General features: G+C 37.0%; 1 long non-coding RNA gene across 1 annotated transcript; it reads left to right on the forward strand.

Annotated features, from left to right (window-relative positions):
* Positions 1-10537: 10537 nt before the first annotated feature.
* LOC140327781 (uncharacterized) lies at positions 10538-11555 on the forward strand. Its single transcript, XR_011920121.1, has 3 exons — positions 10538-10635; positions 10837-10893; positions 11497-11555. It is a non-coding gene; the product is annotated as an uncharacterized lncRNA (long non-coding RNA).
* The last annotated feature ends 1676 nt before the right edge of the window (positions 11556-13231 follow it).

A 13231-nucleotide genomic window follows, 5' to 3' on the forward strand; every position in this document is an offset into this window, starting at 1 on the left:
GGCAGTGATGCGATCTAGGCTAAGGGTCTCCAAGACCAGGAATATTTATATGCAAGCATTTCAAAGCTAGAACAAAGTAAAAAAATCAACCCTGAAAGTTTTATCTGCTTTTGCCTCATTGGTTGCTAGGACCACCGTTCTCCAGTTTTTAGAAAGCAAATCATCTATGTTTTGCAACTGTGAAAACAGTATCAAAGTCTCCTGGGGCATTTTCTGCTAAATGTGCAAAATATTACCATTTGTAACTGAATGATTTAGAAAATGTGTCAGATCTCATTTTTACCTTTAAATGACATGCAGATGAAACTGAATTCACACATGGCAGGGAGGAAAATGTACAGCGCAGACAGAATAATACATCTGTCAAAAAATGAAATTGCTGTTAATTGACATTTTTCTAAATTATAACTCTTGATAGCTATATATTTTGCAACAGCTTGAAGGATATGTTTAATTATTCAGCAAGCCAATTGCTGATGCTACAGTAAAGAGTTACATGAGGACAGAGTGGTTTTCAGGGCTTCAGTGCATAGACATGCAAAATGGCTAATTTATGATCACTGCAGTAAAGAATCAGGGGGAAGAGCCCACATTGTTATATTCAGTATCCATTCAGATTTTAATGCTCACATAAAATCTCATAATCTTCAGTTTTTTCTCCAATTTTAATTTTTTTTGTGAAGTCTATTTGTTTTGTCATGTATATCTTGGCATTGTGAAGGATGATTAGGAGACTCTATGACTGTGTGGGGCAGTAGTCCCCATCCTTTAGGAGCTCATGACCACTAAATCCACAGAGCCGTATGTCAGTCAAAGAGTGGTGTCATGATGCCAAAACCCGGCCACTCAGACCTGCAATGGGAGAGTGTGTGGGTTGTGTGCAGAGACACAAACTGCCCACAGACATGAGCCTGCGATAGAGACATGGTCCGCGGCTCTGGCTGGTGCGCCCCCCAAAATGGGGTCCTTCTCCTGACCCCACTGGGGGGTGCACCGGCCAGAGCCGTGAACCATGTCCCTATCGCAGGCTGATGCCGCTGGTCTCCATGCTCTGGCGGCCCAGCTGTCAGATGACTGGGCGTTGGAGACCCCTGGTGTAGGGATAAGTTTGGTGATAGTAAATGCTCATAGGGCATCAGAAACCATCCTAAAACAGAGGATATATATGTCTAACTTCCATCACAAATTCACAAATAGCCATTAAGCGAATTATACCCCTGCACCAATTCAAAAGCAGTGGTTTACAATTCTTATATCTTAATGATTTCGCCTTGGCTGTTTTAAGATAATTTTATTGTTATAATCTATTTTTCCTTTTTTTCCATGTATCTGTTATCTGTGGAAAATCATTATGTCTTAAAGTGTTTTTTTTCTTACCCCAAAAAGAATTATAGTAAAAATAAAGCATAGATGTAGCTTAATGTTATAGTTATTGTTATGTTTTACTGTTATGTTTCAGAATAGATGGTACAACCATGCTAATAATTTCTTTATGTCCCTAAGCCATTTGGGTATGTAGTACTACTGGTTTATGCCTTAAATACAGCCTAATTTTATATATGTAAACAGCTCATTTAGATTTGTTGGCTATCATCAGTGCAGTGCATGCAAACAATGATTTCCATGGAGTAGGGTCTTGAAAATAGGTATGGTCCAACAGGCTATTGGCCTACTCTATTTTAAAGAAGCCATTGTTTCAATTCACTGCAGTGATTATTGTTAACAAGCCTACAATGGCTGCTTGCAGTTTACAATAAATGGTTGATAATTTTAGCCTGTATCTGTTTTAAAATTCACTGGTGCTGGGTGTATATCTGGCACAGGCGAGCCCAAAGAAATAATTTGCATGTGTCTGGTAATTTTTCCTAAAATGATAAGTAAATTTCAGACAGTTGTCGGTAGGCTCTCCTTTGCCTTACATTGGTTTAGTGGAGGGCTTTTTTGGCTCCCTGTAGCCCACCTCATCATATTAATTCTGCTTTACATTTTATGAAAATTGAACTTTTATTGCACTTCACATATACTCATAAGGCATTTTGGTTGTCATATATTGTCTGTGATAATGAGATTTAAAAGAAAGGCACATGTCAAAAAACAGATCATTATAGCCCAAAAACTGCAGTTTTAAATTAAAAGATAAGTGCATTTTTGTTTGGCCCCTAACCTGACCTAAACTTACCTACCCTCTCCCTTAAGCTAGGTATACACGTGCAATAATTGTCGTTAGAAAATGAACGACTAACGATTATGCACAATTATTTTGAACAATCGTATTGTGCACAATTCTGTACATGCTGTAACAATACGATCGTTCAAATATATTCCACCAATAATGTACACACGCTAGATAGGATCGTTTGAACGATGCAGGAAGAGACATGTAAAGGAGAAAGTATACTGCAGAACTATGCACGATCACTGAACGACAGTACACACAATAGATGGCGAACGATCGTCGCCCAATCAGATCTGCCGGGACGGTTGTTCATTTCCAGCAACAATCCTCATTCATCTGCGTCGTTTTTGCACTTTTTTTGTTAACGATTATCGGACGAACGGTCGTTAGTCGTTCGTTTCCAACAATAATTATTGCGTGTGTGTACGCAGCTTTACACAGATGCATACTTAACAAGATTGGGCAGTGGTTCTTTTGTGTGTTTGGATACAGAGCTGGAAACCTTTATTATCCTGGCCATATGTGCCATTACAGCTCATAGAGTTTAATGGGACCTGTCCCAGATCACCCCTAGCCTTGGTACACAACCCCATAAAAGTCTATGAGGCTGTAATTCACAGGTATGGCCAGGACAATGTAGACAACTAACAATGGAACACAACCGTCTGATCTCAGTAAGTATGGGCCTGATTTATTAAAGCTCTCCAAGGGTAGAGTGAATACACTTTTATCACTGTAGCTGGGTGATCCAGCAAACCTGGAATGGATTTCTTCAAAGTAGTTTGCTATTTGCTAGCAAATGTTTTGAAACCCCGACCAGATCAATTTCTGGTTTGCAGGATCACCCAGCTTTACTAATGAAAGTGTATCCTCTCTAGCCTTGAAGAGCTTTAATAAATCAGGCCCTATGTATCAGTGGAGGTTGGGTTAGTTCAGGGAAAGGGGCAAACTCCATAAGTACACTTTGTTTTTAAGTGCACTTATTTTCTAATCACAAATGTGAAAATAAATAAACACATAGTGATTGCTTTACAATTCAGATGAATGACTCTCAAAAAGAAACGTTTTGAGGTTTCCAAGGTTTTTTTGCAGTCGCTATAAACTATTTTACATGTAGCTGTTAGTAATAACCTTCTGCATGCAAAGGCAAAATAGTTCATGTGATTAAAAATAGCTTTTTATTCCTGTGCAGAATAACCATGAATGATTTACAACACTGATGCAGTTTTAGTAATTCAGTCCTTGCTTCTAATTAGGTCATGACAATATTTGACTGTAGAGCAAGGTCCGGAGCAGATTGGATTATATATGTTAACATTAATTTGGCAGATGAAAATTACTGTTAGCTCATAGTGGACAAAGACAGCGTTCAACATGTTTGATTCATATTTTTTGTGCGGCATAAACAAAGTATTTTCAGGGAAAGGAAAAACAAGAGGTCTAAAGACATTTTGTTGCTCTTAAAAAGTGCATGAGCCTTGGCAGGTTCACCTATAATTTAACTTGGCTGGCCTTACAGAACAGAAATGTATGATATCTGAATGTTGACTTATAGTAATGAAGAGTTATTCCCACATGATAGAGATATTTAGAATGCACTGCAGTTCTCGCAGTGTGATGTTCCTCTCCATATTTCACTTTCTGAAGTGCTTCCAAAACCTGACTGTTCAATGTAATCACTGAAAATATATCAAGCCATAATGCAGATGATACATCAAAATCATCTTTACAAGAGTGCTGCTTCAAACAGGGCTTGGTTAGGTTTTATATTCTTTCTTTGATGTTTCACTGATGTCTCACTGTAAAGGAGGGATGTCCAAACCATTACCACATTGGAGGATTGTAATAGTTTCCAGACAAGAATAACGCAGGCTTAGCAACACGTAATATGTATATATGTATATAAGTATAAATATATATATATATATATATATATATATATTTATATAGATATAAATAAATTAAGCTGCCTATATGTTTTTTGTTGAATTAATTTGCTGAATGAAGATATTTTATTTTTTAATAAAATAAAAAAACTGTTACATGATACAAACTGGTTTGAGTCTTTCATGCAAGAGATGCATGTGCAATTAAGTCACCTGGTATTCTGAGTGTATGTCCAAGCCACCATCAAGATTATCTTTCATTTTTTTGTTCTGATCCTCAATATTTTATTACTAATGTAGTTCAGCCAATAAATATGCATACTGCTGCATATACAATGTAACCTTAAACCTTGCAGTGTTTGACTGGTTACTTTTATTTTGCACATTTTTCAATAATATAAGACTTATTTATGTTGTTAAATATGTCGTTCAGTATGGGTTGGCAAATACTGCTGAGGTTAACTAAGGTAAATTTCTGTCCTTTCCACAAGACTGTCACATGCTGTATTGTGTGAGCATTCACTCCCATCAGTGTTGCAGTTAAAGGTAATGGAATTTGTTGGACCTCGTAATCACATTAAAATTACAGATGTTTTTATGCATACAAAATGTAGATTGAGAGCTAACACTTTGTCTGACACTACTTCATTAAAATAGCACTTAGCAACCAGCAACTTTGAGACAATAAACTCTGAGATCAAAAGTATGCAATGTAGACTCCAGCATCCAAGTAAGCAAATGTCAAAAGTATGTAATGTACTTGTCAGAGTCATGAATTGTAAAATATAATGTATATTAAATTTTACAATGGTTGGGAATGTACAACACACAAGACTACTTAAGACAGGAGTAGGTAACACACAAAGTGCTGGGATCAAAAGTGCATAATGCACAAAGTGTAGGGGTCAGGAATGTTTAAGGCCCAGAGGGCTGAAATGTACAAAAAATGTGTTTTTGTGTGAAGGGGCAAGGAGTGCATAGCACAGAGTGTCGTGGTCAGGAATGGGTAATGCACAAAGTACAGTGCTCATAAGTTTGTAACACGCAAAGTACCAGGGTTAGGAGTGTACAATGTACAAAGCATATAGGTCAGAACTGTATAAGGCTCAAAGTACAAGCCTTTAGAAGTGCTTAACACTCATAGTTCAGGGGTAAGAAGTACATAACACAAAGAGTGCCTAACGCTCAGAGTGAAGAAAACAGGAGTGCATATTGCATAGAATGTAGGGGTGGGAAGTGTGTAATGCAGGTAGAAAAATAGTAAATAGTGCATAAAGTAGAGGCCACTATACATTACATAGCATACAGGGGACACATTTTTCCCCTTGCCTTTTTCACACACCTCACCACCAGTACCCATCTCTTCCACAGTAAATATTTTTTTCCTTTCAGTATCCATATCTTGTCCCTTCCAATACAAATTTCTCACCCCAGTCAGCATATTTTCCCAGCAGTGTAAATCTTTTGCCAATGCACATATTCACCCCCTCCACAGTACACATCTCTCTCTCTGTCCCTTCCCCAGGGTACACATTTCTGTACAACCCCCCCATCCATGGTACAACTACCTCCCCTATCCCAAGAGAATTCTGAACTATCTAAGCATCTAAAGTCTGGAGTTGAAAGTATGAATGACTTTTTTTTGTGCTTGAACTTTAAAACTTTAAAAACAATTGAGGACATGAGGGCAACCAGTTACACACATTGTGACCCTCAGGTTATTAACTAAATAAAATAAAGGCCATTATATGGAGTCTGGGAAGGCCATAGAGTTCTATTTGCCTAATTTAGCAGAAAGAGCCTTGTGACTAAAGAAGAGGCAATCATGTGACTTTGACAGGTTACATTACTTGGCTCTATTCCCAATTTTTTCACCTTATTCATTTTGTTTGCCCTCCACTGGATTCAGATTTCCGCATTTTTGAAACACACCACTGTACTTTATACATATATAGTGTTTTTTTAATGGATTTTTAAGCCTGGAATGCAACTTCATTAGGCAGCACATATGCAGTTACAATAGGGCCTGCACATTATTACAAATTTTAATCATTGCAATCATCTGCATATTGACAATTACCTCTTGTACTTTCTAAAAAGCAACAACCCTTTGTATTTAATTTACAATAGGTTAAACAAACATCAGGCTTCCTGTATTTCATATTTTCCTGTGGGCATTAAAAACACAAAATACTTGATAAACAAAAATAACTCATTTTACCCACCTGTCTCACCCAGAGCAGAGAAGGTTATGGCCTTCTGTAACATGGCCTATGCCTCTGCATGTTAAACCCTAATGTGCTCATTAAGTGAGCCTGTCCTGACCTATGCCTGGACCTTTGTAACTCTACAGAATTAGGGCTTCACTTCTGTATTGTTTTTGTTGTACATATTACTGGAAAACAATAAGGTCTCTCTAATTGCTGAACTGTGCACTAGGAGTTCAGTCTGTTGAATTTAAGAGATAACTGAATTTTGTGTATGTTGATTTAAACCAAAAATGCTGAAAAGAAGGAATAGTGCAATATATCAAGGCCTATTCAATAGGCAGAGCTAGCAGAGATTATGATGTGTAAGATTTAATTATCTCTGGCATCCAATCACATTTAAATCTACTGTATTTAGATTATGGAAAGGGTACCATTTTGGCTACCATACGTTGCAGTATCATTGTTGTTGTTTTTATTGATTTATGGAATTAGCTTAGTTCTGCTCCCTGGTCTAAATTTTCCTCACAACTCTCAATAGCCAACCAGAGATTAATTAATCATCATCATTAACTACACACATGTCCACATACCATTAATGGTATGTGTTTGATGCCCTGCACAGCACCAAAGTTTTGAAATACTTTGATGGAGATGTTGCAAGCAATATCAGTTCACTTTCTTGATATTATTCACAGTGGGAGGAAAATATTGGAAAATGACGGTCAACATGCAATCTTGCTTTTAGCTTTGCTCTCCCAGGAGAAATTTCATTATCTTTTCTGTTTCAAGTCTTGCCTTTTAAGCTTCCAAGGTCAGCGCTGTCTAGACTCTTCCACAGCTTCATCTTCCTGCAGCTAACACACATTCACACAATAGGTGCATGACCTCAAAATGTGCCAGGCCCCCAGACTAAGCGGGAAGCCCTTTCTTTTATTATTTCTAGCAATTCACTGGGTTAAAAAACAAACTGCTGTAGCAGCCGAGTTTGCCTTGCTGTGAAGATTACACAGTTATAATCTATACCTATACCTTGTTAAGAGTGACATCACTGTAATATAACCATCTAGCTGCTGGCAAAAATCAGCATGATTCTTGCTCACTATTTTTCAAGCCATGCATTGTATTTTTTATATAAAATATCTTCAAGTGCCAAGTCGATTCTGCTGTGTTTTGAATGTATCTTCACTGTTGTCCAGAGACTAAAAAATGCCCAACTGCTTGTCTCCAGTTTTCCATTTTCTTTTTAAAGCTATTTAGCCTTAAAAACAGAACTCCTTATTTACCAACCAGTTTGAGATATCAAATCACAAAATTAAAAAGTAATGTGTCTGTAAAGAAGACATATTGGATGCCTTGGCATTACAGCTACTGGTTGTCCAGCATTGCCTTAAAAAATAAAAATACATTTAAAAAATGATCAGTGGAGGTAAAATCTTTATGAAGGTACTGAAACCATAATTAAAAGCAAGATTACTTATAAACCAGACTATATTTTCCAAAGCAAAATCAGTACGCACCACCCTTGATCTTTATCTTTGTAAACATACATTTCAGTTGTAAATTTGGTATAATTGTACATACATGATTTTGTACTCTGCAGTCTCCAGTGTGCTTCCAATTCCCATTGTGTGTTCTACCTAGGAATTGGCAAAGAATCAAGCTGGGGAATACAATATAATATTTTATCAAAAATGGAAGGCTCAAATATTTGGCTGGATGTAATGGCAAAATCTCTGTGAATCAAGGTTAAGAAGAATGTATCATTTCTGATAAAGTAGGGGTAAGTACAGCCGAATTACATTATTGTCTTCCCCCCAGCTAGGGACAGTCACCTTGTGTTTTTGTGGCCATTAAAATTAATTGGGGGAAAACCTCAATTTTTAGGTTGTCATCAAAGCAATTTGTAATGAGGGGAAGTCATCCAATGGTATCTAGTCAAAAAGTCAAAATGCCCCTTAATTTGGAGAAACTTATTTTCTCTTCTTGATGTGTCAATAGGACAGGAAGCAACTGGGGCGCTCATCAATGGTAGTCAGATAGACAAAACCTGACAAGAGTTTGACCATTCTCTACTTATCCTAAATAACACTTACCCTATTAATAAACATGACGCTTATTCAATATTGTGAATGGGACCCACCAGGTCTTCCACTACTAGCTGCCAGTAAGAAAAAGAAAAAAAAAACATGGGACAGATAATGGACCAACCATACTGCACAACTAGAGAGTAGCACTAGCTGGTTTCCCCTCCAGGAATCTAGTGCACAGAGGAAAAGTACAGAAAACTGTACATGCATGCACATTTATGCGCGGATCTTGTCCCTTTTATCCCAAACCTCCCTTGTTCAACTGGGTGGAGAATCCCCGTATTTATGTTTACACTTACCTAGCTCCAGTAGGGAGACATTAACAACAAAAATTACATTTTACATATATGGCAATAAAAAGAAATCTTAAATAACAAACATAATAAACCAACATCATATACCATTACCTGCATGATATGATAGCATTGCACTACCTAGAACTCTTCCTCTTTACCACCACCACCTCTTCCACTGTTCTCTATAATTACAGAACCTGTCAGCTTTGTCATGCTTTTGTTAGTTTTTTTCATGTCACAGATTAACTCTAAACCCTTTTGCTAAGCATTTGTCTACCTGTGTTGCTACTGTTTTATATACAATAATAGAGTTAACTTTTAAAAACCTTCAAATGCATAAAATATATTGGAGCAGATAACTCCTGTGATTAACTATAGTAATATCACTTCAGGTCCTTTAAACTCAGCAAGACTTGAAACTGCGATGTAAAGCAGTGTGGCTTAATAGGGTGATAGTCAAAAAGGAAACATAAATTATGTAAAACATAACATCGTAATAGAATTTTAAAATGGTCCATCAAAAGTAAAGTATCTTGCAAATTAACTTATCGAAAATAAATCTGTGGAGTTGTAACACTAAGCCATTAACGTCTCTGGAAGAGGCTTCACTTATATGTGATTCACGCTTGTGGCTCTTAACAAAAGGCCATAAATATTACCTTGGATTTTAAACTTAATCATAAAGTTTTATTTACCTGTTCATTGAGGGTTTTGAATGACATTAAAGTAACCACTTGAAAAAGAAAGCAATTGCCCCTTCCTTTTGCAATATTTATAAGAAATTTGACAAAGGCCATGTGTGTGATCTTTAATGTTTGAGGAAACGATATTAGCCCAGAGACTGTGTGAGTTAGAAAGAGATATGAACTCTATCATTCCACTTTATGACCTTTCATTTAAAGGCAACTGCGACTGTCTGGCATCTCAAGGCCGGGCACACAGCAGAAGTGGGGAATCTGAAGGGCTTCAGACATAAACTTTTATTACTAAATTATAAATAATTTCTATTACTTAAAATGTTCACCTTGCAAGTTCATCTTGATTATAACACAAGGGCAGCTTCCCACTCATATTGCTGATCTATAAAAATGAAAAAGGATTATTGCACCCTGCTGTGCTAGAAGTACTTAAAAGAATGCAGAGGACATTAAAGTAACAGAGTGTCTATCATATCACCCTTCGCATATGTGTCTCATACATAGCTGTGCTATCTTTGTCATGATACAGCTGCCTTTATTCATACACTGGTCTGTACTGCACATACTACAAATATTGGTTTGTGTGTGTATGTGTGTGTATATATACATATATAATATACATGGCATTCAATCACGCATGATTACCTTGCTCTATTCATATGAACCTGATTCCTGCCCTATGCTACTATATGCTACTTGTACAGCTCATGACATACGGAGCAATTTGTTCCATTTGTACAGTCGTATATCCAGTAAATAAATGGATAGTAATTGTAGTAGAAGGTTTAACAACTAAAACATTTCTTGGTGATTGTAGCCTATTTAGGATTTCAAATCACCAGTGTAGCCCTACCTGTACCATGACACGCTATGAAGTTTGACTGATTTTGTGCATTAAAACATTTCAAATTTTCTTTTTCTTTGTCTCAATGAAAACTGCTGCTATAACAGAGGAGAGGTAAATGTGACAATGAATCCCAGGGGTTCAAACCCTTTCTTACTTCATCCAGGCAAGTCAAACGTCTTTAGATAGATGTTAGCTGTGAGTTTACACAAAAGGTTTTTAAAAGATGAGAAAACAAGTACTTTGTAAAAATAAATATACAGTATATGCTTTAATCTCAAAATAGAATTTATTCAAGACACTTACCATACCAGAAATGATTCTTTAAATCTCTGATCTCTAACAGGACATGTTGTTCTTCAGTATGGAAAATGCACAAGGAAGAGATCCTAATGCGATTCTGGTCTGACAAGGCCATTTTGACATCAATGCTGGAAAGTAAGTTTCTTCAAAAAAAATAAAATTACAACTAAAAAGAAACCCATGAAACCCAATACACACTCCATACATAGGCAACACTTGTCTGGATTCAATCTCTGTGCTCTTAATTTTCCTGCAAGGCCATATGTTTATATGTTATATGTCTGTTATCAATGACAGATTGTCATACAATAAAACATTTTTTTGTTTTCCTGACAGAAGTTATACAGCAGAAATAGCTTTACAGCTCCTCCATTCAGAGGACTATGATCACTGGTAAGCTTATATTTCAATGTATTTCATGCTTTTCATTTTGTTCTTGTGGGTATTGTATTAGTAGGCGCTCCCTTTTTTGGGGCCTTTTAGGTGGTTTGTTGCTCTGGCAGTTTTTATCCTGCTTAGTTAATATCCCATTTAATATACTGTATATTCGAACCATTGTGTATTATGTCACTGTTGATAACAACAGCACACACTTTCATAATATAAAGGACATAGGAAATATTTGGAAAGTTAGCACTCTGGCCACTCAGGTCCCAGGTTGGAATATTGGCCAGAACACTATCAGTGTGGAGTTTGCAGGTTCTCCCTGTGTTTGCATGGGTGCCCTCTGCGTACTCCGGTTTCCTCCCACAATCCAAAAACAAAAACATGCAGTTAGATAAATTGTCTTCCCCTCAATATTGCCTTTAGACTGTATCTTTAATGCAGTATGACTGAGGTACGGACATTAGATTGTGAGCACCTCTGAGGAACAATAAGTTAATGGTTAATGGTTACCTGGTATGGGTCTTAAAATTACCATGAAAGTTGTCTTTCACTATTATGTGATATATCAATGCTAACTGTAAATGTGTTCTTTTCCATATTGATTTAAAGCTGGAAAACATCTTCCTGAATAGTGATGGTCACATCAAACTGGGAGACTTTGATCTGGCTTTAGAAAACATGTTTGGAGACCAGACAGCTGGAAAATATGTTGGGACAAAAAGCTACATAGTGCCAGAAGTAAGAGGTATACTCTAAAAAAAAATGCTTGTTTAAATCAGAATTTTATTTTTGAAAACTGCAAATCTGTCAAAACACACTAGGGCCAATACACTAAGAGTAGCATGCTTTATTTATAGTAGTGCCATTTTCACCATATCTGTTTGCACTACATCTCATTCTACTCTGATTGCTCTTTTTTGCACAGTTTAATGATGTGTTGTAACTTACCAACAAAATTATATTTCTGTTTTCAGGCAGATGCAAGCGGGTGTGCAGTTTCATCCTGTGGTTGATTGGTACTCTTTTGCCATTGTACTCTACCATGTGGCAATGGGCAGATCTCTTTACCAACCAATGCAGCCTTCAGGACTAGATGAAACAACAAGAGACATCATTTAAAGGTGAGATAGAACATCTGGCCTAAAAGCATATGACAAGGTTGTATGCCTCCTCCCAATGGGCCAAATATGATATGATATGAACAGAACTATTCTCTGAAATTTAGTTCACAGGGTTATATTTATTTTCTTTTTTATTTATCATTATTAATATTATTTTGTTTTGCATGTAGATACCTAATGGGTGTTATTTTCCTTGTTCCCTTAGCAGCCTCACATTAGTATATTATGTTGTGGGCTTTGAGGGTTTTATATTCTGTTTTATTTATATTTTGTATTTTACCTAATCGGGAATTCCTCCTTACCCTAGCCCTTGCTACTTGTTTTCCTCAAGTAGGCAGTTCCCACTTAACTGAAGGAACTTTCCTTTACACTATATAAACTGTTTCTGTTTTTACTCTTCCCATCTCCAGTTCTCTAAACACGCTCTAGTCTAACTTCTCGCCTTTATTCCCTCCTCCCCCTTCCTTTCCCCCTCCTCTTTTTTCCCCTTACCTCATAATTTTCTCCTAGCTGTTTTTTTATTTTCCGTTATGTGCTTCTTAAGCACAGTCTCTCTCAATGCGAAGCGATTGAACCTCCAAGGAAGAGAACTGCCACTCTTACATGACCTACACTGCCAAAAGGCACATACGCACCTTCAGCAGTACAGGGTTCCTAAATGAACTGACAGATATTATACCGTAGCATATCACAGGCCCATGTCTGTGAATTAGGAATCAATGATGCTGACAGTAGGATGTTCTTTCTGAAGGATTTCATAGGTGTCACTCTTTTCACATGCAATTTTTTATGTCCCTAATACCCACCACCTCTAATTTTTTGACACAGAGTATAGGATTTTAGTATAAAAAAGTGATTTTAATATCTTCCTTGATCCACCTAGTGATTCAGTCCACACCGACATTCTATATCCTTTGGCCACAAAGTGAAGGGCCTATTGTATTAGTGTTAGGTATGTGAATTGTGGCGCATACACCACCCCACTGTCAGGGAATTCACTTACTAGTCGTCCATCCACAAACTTTGAACCAGACTTTTTTAGTCAGGGGTATGGACCTCTCTGTATTCTGGCAGTCTGGTATTAAAGTATCACTCTTTCTGACCATAACCCATTCATCTCACAGTCCAGGGCTCCCAGTGTCCTATAGAAGATACACTTTGGCACTTTATTGGGAGCCTATAAAGGACCCTACAATACTGGCAAATTAAATGTAGTGAAAACC

This window comes from Pyxicephalus adspersus, chromosome 3 (genome assembly GCF_032062135.1).
Source record: "Pyxicephalus adspersus chromosome 3, UCB_Pads_2.0, whole genome shotgun sequence".
In the NCBI taxonomy this organism is placed as follows: Eukaryota; Metazoa; Chordata; class Amphibia; order Anura; family Pyxicephalidae; genus Pyxicephalus; species Pyxicephalus adspersus.